Genomic DNA, 13,584 nt, shown 5'->3' on the forward strand with positions numbered 1-13,584 from the left:
AGTTGCCCACTTGCTCTCTCCCTCTTTCCTTTGTGCCCTCGTGTATCTGTGTTTGCAAATCAAGTAATATAATAATATTATCAATATTGCAATAATAATGATAGTTGATTTACAACCCCCCCCTCCCCCCCACAACTACTATAGCATTGCGCGGTTCGGGCATTGCAAGTGTTAGCAGGCCACCCTAAAGGTATAGGAAGATTAAGAAATCTGAGGTTGGGAATGAAAAAAAAAACAACTAAGGTGCGTACTCACGCGCACGAAGACATCAAAAAAGAAGGCGCAGCTTTCTTTTGACGGAATTGTCGAGATGACTTTTCTGCGCAAAGAGCGCAAACTAGTCGCTTGAAGAAGACATTAGTACATAACGTAAAAAAAGACAGTTGGAATCGAGTAAGGATAGGGTGAGACAACCCACATGAAGAAGATAAAATGAAGGACAAAATATTTGGAAGTTGAGACGAGAGCAGAGGGTAATGGTGGGAGAGAGGAGCAGGAACGAAGGAAAGCGGCCGATGCCTTCCTGGCTGCGGTGCATCCGCGCAAGAGGCTGGCATTCAACGTCATTGGTATACGGAACTGAGTGCCTAGACGGCACACGAATAATTGAATGCTAGGCGTTCGCACAAAACTGTAAAGAAATGGAAGGGGGCAAAGCCACAAATCTGAAATGGAAAGGAACTGTACGCTTAGGTATTCACTAAAAAATGTAAACTCCGAGGACGGTCTTTCACGCATGCGTGATGGAGTAATGGGGAGGAGAGAAAGTGGAAGGATAACAATTTGAGAACTGCTCCGGCCCCGGAACGACACAAGAAGAGGATCCAAACAAACGACTCAATGAGGCATTCACAGGGAAAAAAAAATTGAAAGATAGAAACAAAATGGCCTGGTATCTGCATGTTTCACTGCAAATGTCGTCGAAAGCCGATAGTCCTGAGTGTGGAGAGAGTGATCAAAGCGTTTATTTGATGTTCTGCGCGAGAAAATTGGTGAATTGTATTCTGGAAGCGCTGCGTTAGAGAGTCTCGATCCGTGCCGCGAAGGCGCACGAGCACATCGAGGCACGTTAAACACGAGCGTCATCTGACAGTTATCTTCGAATACGAAGGAAGGAGTGGGTGCCCATGAAGACAGATGCGCGCCTGTCTCGGAGGCAATAAAGTGTAGAACGCAAAGCGACGGGCAGGTGCCACCACCGTGTCGTCTTAGCAAAGCGTTGAAAACAATTGCCTTTTTTAGCACCATTTTGCACTGTCAGCTCAGCGTGATAAACGCTAAGGTCCTTAGAATTACTTGTGTGCGCCTTCACTAGTTTAAAGGCACACGTACAACATATCGACGTGTTGTTATGGTGCCTCAGAAATGCGCAATAATTGCTTTTTAATTGCCAATTACACAAGTATGAACGCTTAAACTTGAGCAATATTGGTAGGCACTGCGGATGCGGTTGGCCGTTTGAGGTATCGTTTGATGTCTTTTAAAGTATCGTTAGCGTGGACAAGCAGACAAATGAGCAGACAGAGAGACACTGAGCAATATTTTGGCATCGAAGGTCTCCAAGAACGACTATCGTCTTTAAAACGAGATGTCATTAGGGTTACCGTGGGCCCTGTCGTGCTTCCAGGCGCGATGGTGGCGTGACAAAAAACGATTCCTCGGGAATTTTACGCTATTTCGCTCACGCATTCATTTTTTTACTTCTACCCAATTCACTACGCAATGTGATTCGCTTTTGTGTGTCATTCACATCTACGCTTTGCTTTTCTTTCTACTTCTCGCTCTCTGTCAATTTCTCGCCCCCTTACATTGTTGCGTATTTTCTCTCCAACGCAGTCTTTTCGTTTCAATACTCATCCGCTTCCACGCAAAATTTCCAATACACAAACCCGTATTTTACTACTCGAGCACTGCGCGGGGGCGAAACCCACAACTCTACTGCTGGAAAGTGTTGATCGAGAATCTGGCCACTTGAGTTCCCCTCCCCTTCCAGGGGTGGAGCCGTCAAATTTCAACGCTAAAACAAGCCTATTGTTTGTTTCCTCTGTATTCCATAGGGCACTCTACACGAGAAATCAGACACAGCAAACGTTTAGATCATATTTTAATTCTCCTTCAAAGTATACCAAAATTCTCATTCTCCCAATCGTATCCCATTGCAAGCGCGTCCAGAAATGTTGTACTTCTATGTAGGAAGGGCGATAAAAGTTGCAGTGGCGTCACACCAGATCTGTAGTGAGCGTATAAGCATGCGCAGGTATCCCTTTCCGCCGGACATGGATTCAGCGCAGTGCACACCCCTCCTATTATGTCAATGCATGGGTATGACTGACTTCATACCCCCTCCCTATTATGTCAATGTGTGGGACTGTGTTACTTCCTCCCCTTATAGGCGACTATAGGAGTGCTGCCTCCTTATACCGGTACCGTGTACAGGTCTTTTGCAGTGAGGTGAGTCACCTTCAGACACCTCCGTCACGTACGTACCGGGCCCGGCAAAGGATGGCGGCTGCTACATGTTTGTTTTACTGGCGATTGTGCGGCACGTTTGGGCGAGAAAGCCTGCGAGAGCAGACTATAATCAGCACGACGTGCGTCGAAGCCTTTTATATGCAAAGTATTACTTAGTGAACTTTGGTGACTTTCAGCATATCTATCTATCTATCTATCTATCTATCTATCTATCTATCTATCTATCTATCTATCTATCTATCTATCTATCTATCTATCTATCTAGACTCCTACGACTTTTACCTCTCCCGGCCGTTTCGATAATGATATCAATACCAATCTTCGTATAGCATATCATGACTGTATGAATAACATATCTGAGTAGTCATAAAATGAAAATCATGACATGGATGTCATGAATGTCATGATTTACATATTGTGGTCCTGCCACTCTTGCGGTGGTTTTGTTCACATGGCATGTTGCAAAACTGGTATAATATGGCATGATTGCATGGCGAACACTAGCGACAGACTCTAACTTGGAAATCATGACATCATTGTCATGTAACAACATGACTACATTCCACGCTCATGATGCGCTCACGGTCATTTCGCTCGCGTCACATATACGAAATTTGGTATGACGGTACGTGTATAGATGACGAAGGTATGTGACTAGGGCAAACATGATATTCAAGAGATGCGTGTCATGTAAGAACATGACTACATGCGAAGCTCAAGATGTGCTGGCGGCCGTTTCGCTATCTTCACTTATACCAAAATTGTTATTACGGGACATTATTGGATGACTAATTATGATACTAATGCAAACATGATAAACATCAGAAGTGTGTCATGTAACCACATGACACGTATCTACATGCTACACATCATGAGCGTAGCAGGTATGCTGCGCTCATAATGTGCTCGCGGTGTTTCACTAGCTTCACATAAGCCAAATTTGTTATTACGTGACGCCAATGAATGACGAAGGTATGTGACTGGTGCAAATATGATAATCATGAGATGCGTGTCAAGTGAGAACATGACTACATGCCACAGTCAAGGCACCAATACATTTCGACGTGACGCGGTGCGCGTGCTCGCCGGCGTTCATTTCGTCGCGTCACGCCAGCGTTGCTACGCCAGGCACCGGCCCTGCCTTATACTTGCAGGCGCAGCCGCACTGCATTGCTTTGACGCATGCACGTTTCAGCGCGTCCGGCATCCCTCCGTCACGAAAAAAAAAATGGCAGCATATCCACGAAGTGGACGATGAAGAGTGGGGCGAAGCATCCGTCCGTCCATTCGTTCTTGCTTCCGTTCGTCCATGCGTGCGTCTGTGTGGCTGCTCGTGCGTCCATCTACCTATCCGTGCGTGCGTCTGTTCGTGCGTCCACACGTCCGTCTGTGCGTCCGTCCCTGCATTCGTCAATGCATCCGCTCCTGCGTTCGTCCATGTGTCCATTCGCTCGTGCAGCCATATCGTGCATCCATCCGTGCACCTGCCTGTGTGTCAGTTCGTCCACCTATTCAATACTCCAAGTACCACCACCTTACATCTTTTCATCATATATTCCACATATAGAAGCACCGCCATCCATCGGACATTCCAAGGACTGAACGAGATGAGGCACACGCACAATTTCTTACGGCTTGCGCTTCGTGTCTACTTCCCACCTTTAACCACCTCGAGTTCATGGTATATACTAGTTCACTGTATTCATGGCACTGCGGCCCAACGCTCGCTAAACCTTTTTGATAGCAACGAGGTTACGCCCAGCGAGTATAACGTTGCAACAATTTCTTGTCAGATAAGGCTCAATGCAAATGCCAATGGCTGCTAAGAGGGAATGAGAGACGGGATAATTTGGCGTTTAGTTAACGCGCACGCTGCGAATGTTTTTATTGTTCAACAACACACTGAAGAAATCTCCCACCGGCACTACCTTAGAGGTCAAAATGTATAACTGGTTACACACTGCTACTACGACTACGAGGGACGAACAGGTGTCGCTATAAAAAGCTTCGCCCCTAAAAGGCAGAGGCAGTGCTGTCTGCGTAACGTAGTGGGTGTGAAATGCAGCATATCGCATTTCGCGAAGGTTGGCGTTGGGCCACGCCGACAGACACCGGTTGCACCGGTCGCGCCTTGTGTCAGACTATAGAGTTCTCACGTTTTGCTAACGTATAGCGTCGCTGTCTCCAACGTGCATGCGCGTCAATGTTACGTTGGAGTATATAGGATCCTTCATGATACACTCGCGGCCGTTTCGCTAGCTTCACATATACCAAATTTGGTGTTACGTTACGTCAATGAATGACGAAGGTATAGGACTGGTGTAAACATGATAATCCTGACACGTATGTGATGTAAGAACATGACAACATACCACATGGATAGAGTGCTCGTGGCCGTTTCACTATATTCACATATACTAAATTTGGCGTCCCTTGACGTTAATAGATTACGAAGGTAAACTACACATCCAAACATGATAATAATGTCGCGGAAATCGTGTACAGCGTAATTTACCTCCACCTCGTAACGTTGTGGTGATTTTAAAGTGACATATCCACCTTCCTTATTCACGCTTCGCATATCATCGTATCATCGATTCCCACTGTACGTAGAATCTGCCAATTTTTGTGGCCACGTGACCAAGCTAGACTTCCACGTCACAGCCCAATTTTGCGCCCAGAAACGAAACCGAGATTTACCCGCATAAAAAAGCTAATATAAATTTATTTAGTGAGGATAAATTAATCTTCGTAAGTGCATCATCCTTCTTGGAGCTATGAAAAACGCTTGCAGCAAAGAACGCGCGAGCCACAAAAATGGTGGCACCAATCTTTTAAGCAGGTCGAAAACAATGACGAGATATGCAAAAGAAGAACTAGGGGGACGATTACGTTGGATGTGAAATGATTAGCAACGGACGCCGCAAATAAAAAATTATGCTATAGGGAAGTGAATATACACTTTCAAAGAAGAATGGTGATTGCAAGAGAGGCTCGAGGGGTCGTAGGCTCGTATAGCACTCCATGAGTGGTGCGGCACGTGCCGTAAATACTTTGTGAGTGTTCACTACGATAGCGTAGTCGAGTGCTCTCACAGTGCATGTTTCGGTAGGGCAACTTGACGAGCAGCTGCTGAACGAAGTGGTGTCACGGTGGGGTCACGTATGCGTTTTTTTATCTTCTAAGTCACACGCATTCATTGCCATTCGTATAACTACACCGGAAAACAACTTGTAGATTTGGCCATACGACTTCTCAGAGCACTACGCAGTAAAAAACAGTGATGCAATTGTTTAAAAAAAAAAAGGTCCTTCTTCCCTATTCCTATTTCCTTACGAGCTGCCTCTTGGATTGTCTGCAGCTGTGTCCGGCGTTCATGTCTACTAAATGTTTTGATTAGGAGTACTCTAAAAACACTTATTTTACTGCACTATCGAATAAATACACTGGAAAACGTTATATGTCATTCAACGCTTTATTTAGCCAAGAACGGCTAAACGATGAGTGCAGCATGCAACAAAACAAACTCTGAAAATAAACTGGTGACTCAGTGAACGAACAGAAATAACAGTGTGCTTGACAACCAAAACCACAACGACGACTGATTGAATTGTGCTTCAAAATTAAACAAACCACAAAAACACAACGGTTGTGTTGTTGCCTCTTTAGTGGCAGAAATAATAGATGGCTGCACTTTAGAATGACTTGGATTCTTCATCGAACTAGTTCTTTTATGAACATTGCAGCAAAACAGAGCAGACAATGGGAGGAATAAGTTACAGTACACTCTGCTGACGAAGCACATACAGGGCGCATCGCTAAATACAAAGTTATTTTTTTTATTAGAAAGACGGATAATACTTAAGCAGATGAACCGAAAAAAATGACACAAACTTATCGTGCGATCGCACACGTGACCTAATTATTTGAATAAAGACCTGGAGAACAAGGCGAAAGCAGATTTAGAGAAACAAAAATACGAGCACAAACTGTCAAGAAAAAACACTGAATCGCTGCACAATACAGAACTGATGAAAACCTCTAAAATGGGAATTTCAAAAATAAGAATCCAAAACCATCGTCTAAGAAAACAAGCTTGTAAGCAAGGGGCAAATCTAGAAAACTTCATCAACTTACGAATAAAAAAATTCGTCAGATCACAAGCACCTTGGGTATCGACGCTATGTGGTGCATGCGGATGAAAAGTGACCGTGTTTCAATTTTACAGCGAAAGCTGTTACGAGATCAAAACTCGGGTCACATGCTGCCGTAGTTGTCCGCCGCTGCCACCACCACCACTGCCAGTGTCCATAACCACAATACACGAAATAAAGAAGAAAACGTTGTACCGATGACACAATTGGGCTCGAACCCATGTCCGCTGGGCGCCAGCCCATTATTCTACCACGGAACCACGACGCTTTATTTTTTTCCTACACTGTATTTACAATTTAATACATATGCTGCTTACGTATATACAAAGCGTACAACAGACATAGGGTAAAAACAATTGCTCACTGAACGTTTCAAAGTATATCTCATACAACACAATGTCTAAAGCGGTATTTGAGTAGCACACTTCAGGAACTCAACACATCAGTTCGGCTGAAATTTCAGTTGGTCATAAAGTCCATTAGCCACCCAGTCATTTGCACAAAGTGACATCAAAAGACACCATTGGTTCTTGGGACTTGCTGGCAAACTTGCTTTAGACAGGCTTGACGTCGGGAAAGCAATCACGTCAGTACGACTTATAAAGCCTTTTGAACACCGAAACAACAACCAGTCGTCGCACAATGTGAATAGCGCAACGAGTGGGTCATCCAATGCTCCCATGCATTACAAAAGCTTGTTCTTGCTCACCTATTAACTCTGGCGCATACCCACTTCAGGCAAAATTTCTGATCATCATCAGCCACTGCATGAACAATTGGCACAAATTTCTTGCAACCAACTGTTTAGCCAACACCACGCTTATTAGAAGAATGACGAAAAATTGCATAGCAAATGCCAGCCTACTACACAAAAAGATTTTTAATGCCGTGTAGGGCTTCAAGCAAGTGTCCTTGCAGCAGTTATTCATTGGGTATTAAGAAATTGCTCTGAAAGGCCACTCTTCCAGCTCTCGCTGTGACTGTGCGGCGCCTTTCGCGCAGGTCAGGTGTTTCATTTTTGTTGTTGTTGAGCGACATGTAATGAAATGACGCTAAATTATGTACAAACTTTGCACACCCATGCATAGGTTAAAATGTCACAGATGTTTATATAACCAGTTGTTCGCACTTGCACAACGATGCCACCAGGACCATAAGTATTAGCATGGCCCTTGGTATTAGCAACACCAGACACGATAAGATGATACGAAGTGCAGGTACTCGCGAAGCTAGTAGCCCTGGACATTACTACATAAAGTTCAACGGATGGCCCTGACTACAATTGACCTTAACCCGACGTGACGGCTGTATCATAGGAGTGCATATCTAGTGTTTATAAAATTGAATAGCCAGCCCTGCAACGACGATTGACGTTTCAGAAACTTCAGGGTCTATTTGAAAAGTGGTTCTGAGACCTCACGTGACTCTGTGCTAGAGTAATGACTGCCACGCTGAATGGTGAAAGTCAATTCCTGTTGGGACACCAACATTTATTTTTTACGTTCGCCAGGTCAACACTGCAGATGTTAGCTTTTGCTTAATACTCACGCGTTAAAATTACCCGTGTGTCTGTTCATCATTCCTGGGCACATACTAATTAAGTGTCAATCACCTGTGGTACATACTCACATATCACTCGAACACACCCGTACCCATATATGGGCCACTGTCTGGTTGAAATTGTTAGACGACGCACGCTATGGGATAGTAATATTCATGCCTTGACCAGCGCATCGTATATGCGAAATGATCTCAACCTCATATATAAATTTGGGTTCATGGCAAGGTAAAGGGGGGATCAAGAGAGCACCCAGCCGTAAGCAGCTGGACAGACAGACAGACAGACAGACAGACAGACAGACAGACAGACAGACAGACAGACAGACAGACAGACAGACAGACAGACAGACAGACAGATAGATAGATAGATAGATAGATAGATAGATAGATAGATAGATAGATAGATAGATAGATAGATAGATAGATAGATAGATAGATAGATAGATAGATAGATAGATAGATAGATAGATAGATAGATAGACAGACAGACAGACACACAGACAGACAGAGAGATAGATAGATAGATAGATAGATAGATAGATAGATAGATAGACAGATAGATAGATAGATAGATAGATAGATAGATAGATAGATAGATAGATAGATAGATAGATAGATAGATAGATAGATAGACAGACAGACAGACAGACAGACAGACAGACAGACAGACAGATAGACAGATAGATAGATAGATAGATAGATAGATAGATAGATAGATAGATAGATAGATAGATAGATAGATAGATAGATAGATAGATAGATAGATAGATAGATAGATAGATAGATAGATAGATAGATAGATAGATAGACGCTATACAAGCTTGCAGTACGCGAATATATGCTTGGCATTTAACAAAAACCAAGACAATACGAGGAATCAAAGCTTAATGGTAGCGAACAGCGTGAAAAAAGAAGGCAAACACACAGGAACACAAGACTGTAATAAAAGAAGATGAATTCGCAGTGAGAAAAGACGGGAGCATGCACATCTTCTCGTCATTTCTCTCTAAGAATCCGTCCTAGTTTTTCGCACTGCTTGTTTCCCTGAATCTTCATCAAGGGCCTTGCTACCTACGCGTTTGAAAGAAAGGTATCTGACGACAGTTTTATCAATCGAAATTGGGACTCAAGGTAGTTGATTGCTTGGTCGAAGATGGTAACACCAGAAAAGGGCAACGAGATCGCACACTAGCACAAGCTGTTTTTTTTTTCGGAAATTTTAGTGCCTCAAAGATTTTGCGATCACATTGATTCCGAGACTTTTCGATAACCTCCGCTGCGTCAAGCAAAATCGAACCACCGCATATATACAATGAATAACCAGGTTACTGTGTGTTCTTGCTTTGAAAAAAAAAAGTCATATGCTCAAGCATTTTGTCATTTATATCCTGTCTTTATATTGTGTATTTGATTTGCATCATGATAAGATTATTGTCATAAATGACGTTCTTCATTCAGTGAAATGATTTAGGTGCTCCTTGTAAAATCTAGAGAACACTGCTCACAACATTTTTGTTGCTGTTAAAAATAGCACCTATGAGGTCTAAAAGTTATAAGAAAAGCTTACCCGGCTTTATGATGAGCGTGGAATCATGAATATACATCTCGAATGTGTGGTATAAGTTGTTTAGACAAGTAGCCAATCGTGCACATAATAGGGTAGTTCAGAAGCACAGTCACTGAGGATGAAGTAATAGTTAATGAATGCTAGCCATGGTGATAACGTTGGTCTGTACGGTTGGTTTCATTTTTTTTTTCGCTTATTATCTGTACTACAAAATAGCTTGTGAACACGCTTTCTTTTCTGCCTACATTGTTTCTAGTGAAAAAATTCAATACTATGTTAAGATAATACGGGCAGAAAAGTGTAAACAGTAAACACAGAAGTAGAATATTTTACTATTTACGTCAAAAAACAAGCTGCAGAAGCCTTTCACGTTGAATAATTATTTGATGGCACTTCTCAACTTTGTCAAAGTGTGCAGGCGAGGTGTCATATTCGCCGCTTCTCCATTAGCATACAAAGTGGTTGTCATTGTTTGAAACCGGCGACATGCAACAAGGGTTGATCTAATGAGATTTTAACGTCGTACAGTACACCTCGGCTTTGTCAGTGCGTTGGCTGGATCTACGAAAAGACGTTAAGGTATAAACCGCATGAAAGTTCTTTTCTATTCGAGAACAGCGACCAATCGTTTGCGCTTTATAACGGCGAGAGACAGATATAAAGCACTCTAAATGTGACATATTATGCTTTAGCACGACTTTCACTGCACCAAGACCTTCTTCGCCGGACGGGCCATGTTTGAGTTTTCAATGTTGTTATGCTAATGATACAGAGAACTTTCTTTCTTTTGTTTGGAAGTGTGCTTACAAACACTAAAGCATTTTTAGAGCTCTCCTCCACAAAACGTTGTGTAGCTCTTTCAGAATATCTGAGCCGACGAAGTTACCATCAGTTCTGAATGGGAGGTTTCTTGATGTAAATAGAGTTTCACCGTCTCCGCTAAAAAGAACCTTGTGTAGTTGCGAAGGAGTGGGCGCTAAGGTTTCTATTGTCGGCGGTGCTGACTCTAGCGCTCACCGCGCCCTTGCGGTGAGTAGAGAACTGGGGAGGTGCAAAGCACGCAGTGATGGACCAGTGTTTCCAATTGGAACACATGTCAATGGCTGCTAATGAACAATTAGACATAAGAGACTCCGATTGGACATGGAGACCCGCGATACGCCTTTAGTTAATGAGCACTCTGCGATTTTTATTGTTCAACAACGCACCAGAGCAATCACCCACCGGCCCTACCTTACAAAGGCCAAGATCAAGTGTGCATATCTACGGTGTGGCCAGCAAGTGGTTGTGCAAGGCGAGCAGTCGGTATTTTTAATCAAGATACTCGCTAGCAGACACTGTCTGCATTGGTGTAGCGAGACGAGAGAGGGGGAACGTAGGAGAGGATGGAGGGGGAGGGGAGCACATGTGCTTTGAACTGGTTACGCCGCACACCGCATTGAGCTCGACCACAAGATGCTTCGCATCTAAAAAAATATACTGCATGTGTTTGGGCAAAATATATTGTAGTTCTTTGTGTAACATACCAATATCAAGTTTCTCGCAAAGACATCTACATCACATCCTCTTCTCTGTTCAGCTCCGTCTGTAGATAATTCCTAAATAATTATTTTCCTGGAGGAATGGGAGAAAAGGCTGTGCAACTTTCGAGACTGCGGTAGTGAGTAAACAATGTCAAATGTTTTCGCTGTCGTTGTTCTTATTACACTAAACGTGCGAGAAATCATCCAGTCAGTGAACACTGCATTCGTGATTGTCCGCGTGATTGGGCTTCTTTGGTTACCCTATCTCGACAAGTGACCACTTTTGTAATTAGAAGACCTTTATATATATGTTCTAGTAGTTTTTCTGTTTCTTGTTTGTGCTGTTATTTTATGTGATGCAGTATGCTTACCTAGGCCCTTTTAATTATTTCTTGCTGGAACGTAAACAGAAAATAAAATTAACAGCCATCCATTCGTTGCTTTTCCTATCCGTTTCACCGCTTTGCAAGATTCCGCAACGTTGATTTGCTATAAAAATTAAAGTGCACTGATGAAGAGGCATTGATAATCTCAGGTGATTTTAATCTTTTTTTATATTTTTGCTACGTGTTTGCCTCTTTTGTGATGCTTTTCGAACTTCTTGTCTATTCACTTTTTTTAAATTATTCAATCTGTCTGCCCAAATCTACTTTACCGAAATAGATATCACAAGTTACCCCTACAAAACCAGAGTGAATGCAGTTTTATTGCAGATGAAAAAAATATTTTTATCAAACGTTGTAAAAGCTATCATTGATTAAAAATTTTGAAAATTAGCACTTACATCATTTATAGACGAACTATTGCAGAGCCCGGAACCTTGTCATGAGACACAAAATACAGATCTTCAAATCCACCAAAAAAGCGTTCCAAATGCTGTCATTACACCATGAAAAACCGCATTAATTCACCTTCCTTCATTGGGAAAACATCATTCACCGCAAGACTCCTCAGATGGCTCTGAAGAAACCTAGTTCCGTGAACCAGGCATCCCATCGCTAACACTAGTACAAAGGTGAAGCGAGGTTTATGTGTCTTGTCTGAAGAAAAAAATTGAGATGGCTACTTTTGTAGTCTTTTTTCACTGGCTAGCAGTGTTAGCCCAATAATAAAGAGTTTTGAACTATGGCTCCCAAAAATTTGTGACTCCAAAGTCTTTTGCGTACGGACGCTTTGGATCAAGCAGGAGCGATGAGTTTTCGAATAGGGCCTGCCACGCTTTGAACAATCCCCCTATTATTTGTCACTCTACTCTTGGCCGAGAGCCATCACTTCAGTGAGTTCCGTAAAGTTTGTCGGGCCCAAAATGTTTAAGGCAGGCTTTGAGGCTCCCGCTGAATTCAAAAAATAGGATTCCGAACAAAAAACCCAGACGCGGTTTGGGTTTTTTGCGTGCGCAGTGGCCTTGACACTCTTTCTTTGGGGTACCAAGCTTTTGGGGCACCTATTGAAAACTCCCATTCTTTCTAATACCAACAAACTTTTAATTTACTCGTGTCACTTCTTTTAAGATAGACATAAGTTATTGTTGATAGTAGCCAGAGCTTTCTCGTTAAGTCCTCCCTCAGATAATACCACAAAGCAACCTTTTGTATTTTATTATTATTTTGATTAGTTACCTTTGAAGAACAAACACAATCAATCTATTCTGTTTTTAGGGCGCCCTAGAGCCTGTGGCCCTATGCTCACCTAAAGCTTTTATCATAAACAGTTCATACCACCTTGCAGGCAGGTCGGTTTCCCGTGAGCAGTTCTCCATTTCGTCAGATTATAGGATCTTGGATGTGAATATCAGTCATGGCGTGGTGCACTCATTGTCATCGATCTGAGACAGAGCAGGTAACAGAAAAACAGAGCTTTGCAGTTTCTTGCCTCACAACGGCTCGAATAACGGAGACCACCGAAGGCGTCTGGACGGTGGGGCCTCTGCGAAGCTTCGTGGCGAGGAAAGGGGGCGTTGTACCTCCTCCAAATATGTCACGTGCGAGAAGAGAAGATTGAGGCCATATAAGAAATATATTATAAGAATGCAGTTGCAGCGTCACTAGCTGCCCAGTGGAGGCAGACCCTCGTCTTCTTCGTCGGGCACACGCGCGCGTCACCGCATAGAATATCAATATGCATGCATGTAGCAATACAAGTTTGAAGCCTTTCATTTCCAACGTCAATGATATGGGCTTCAACGGAGTTTACTCATCTTTTTAGGAATGAAGAAAAAAAAGAAGGAAACTGAGTGTATATCGGCAGTGCGAGAGATGGACAATCTGTGCCAACTGAACGACTCTAGAGCAGGAGGCTCTTCGAGGAG

Source organism: Rhipicephalus microplus, chromosome 1, assembly GCF_043290135.1.
Source record: "Rhipicephalus microplus isolate Deutch F79 chromosome 1, USDA_Rmic, whole genome shotgun sequence".
In the NCBI taxonomy this organism is placed as follows: domain Eukaryota; kingdom Metazoa; phylum Arthropoda; class Arachnida; order Ixodida; family Ixodidae; genus Rhipicephalus; species Rhipicephalus microplus.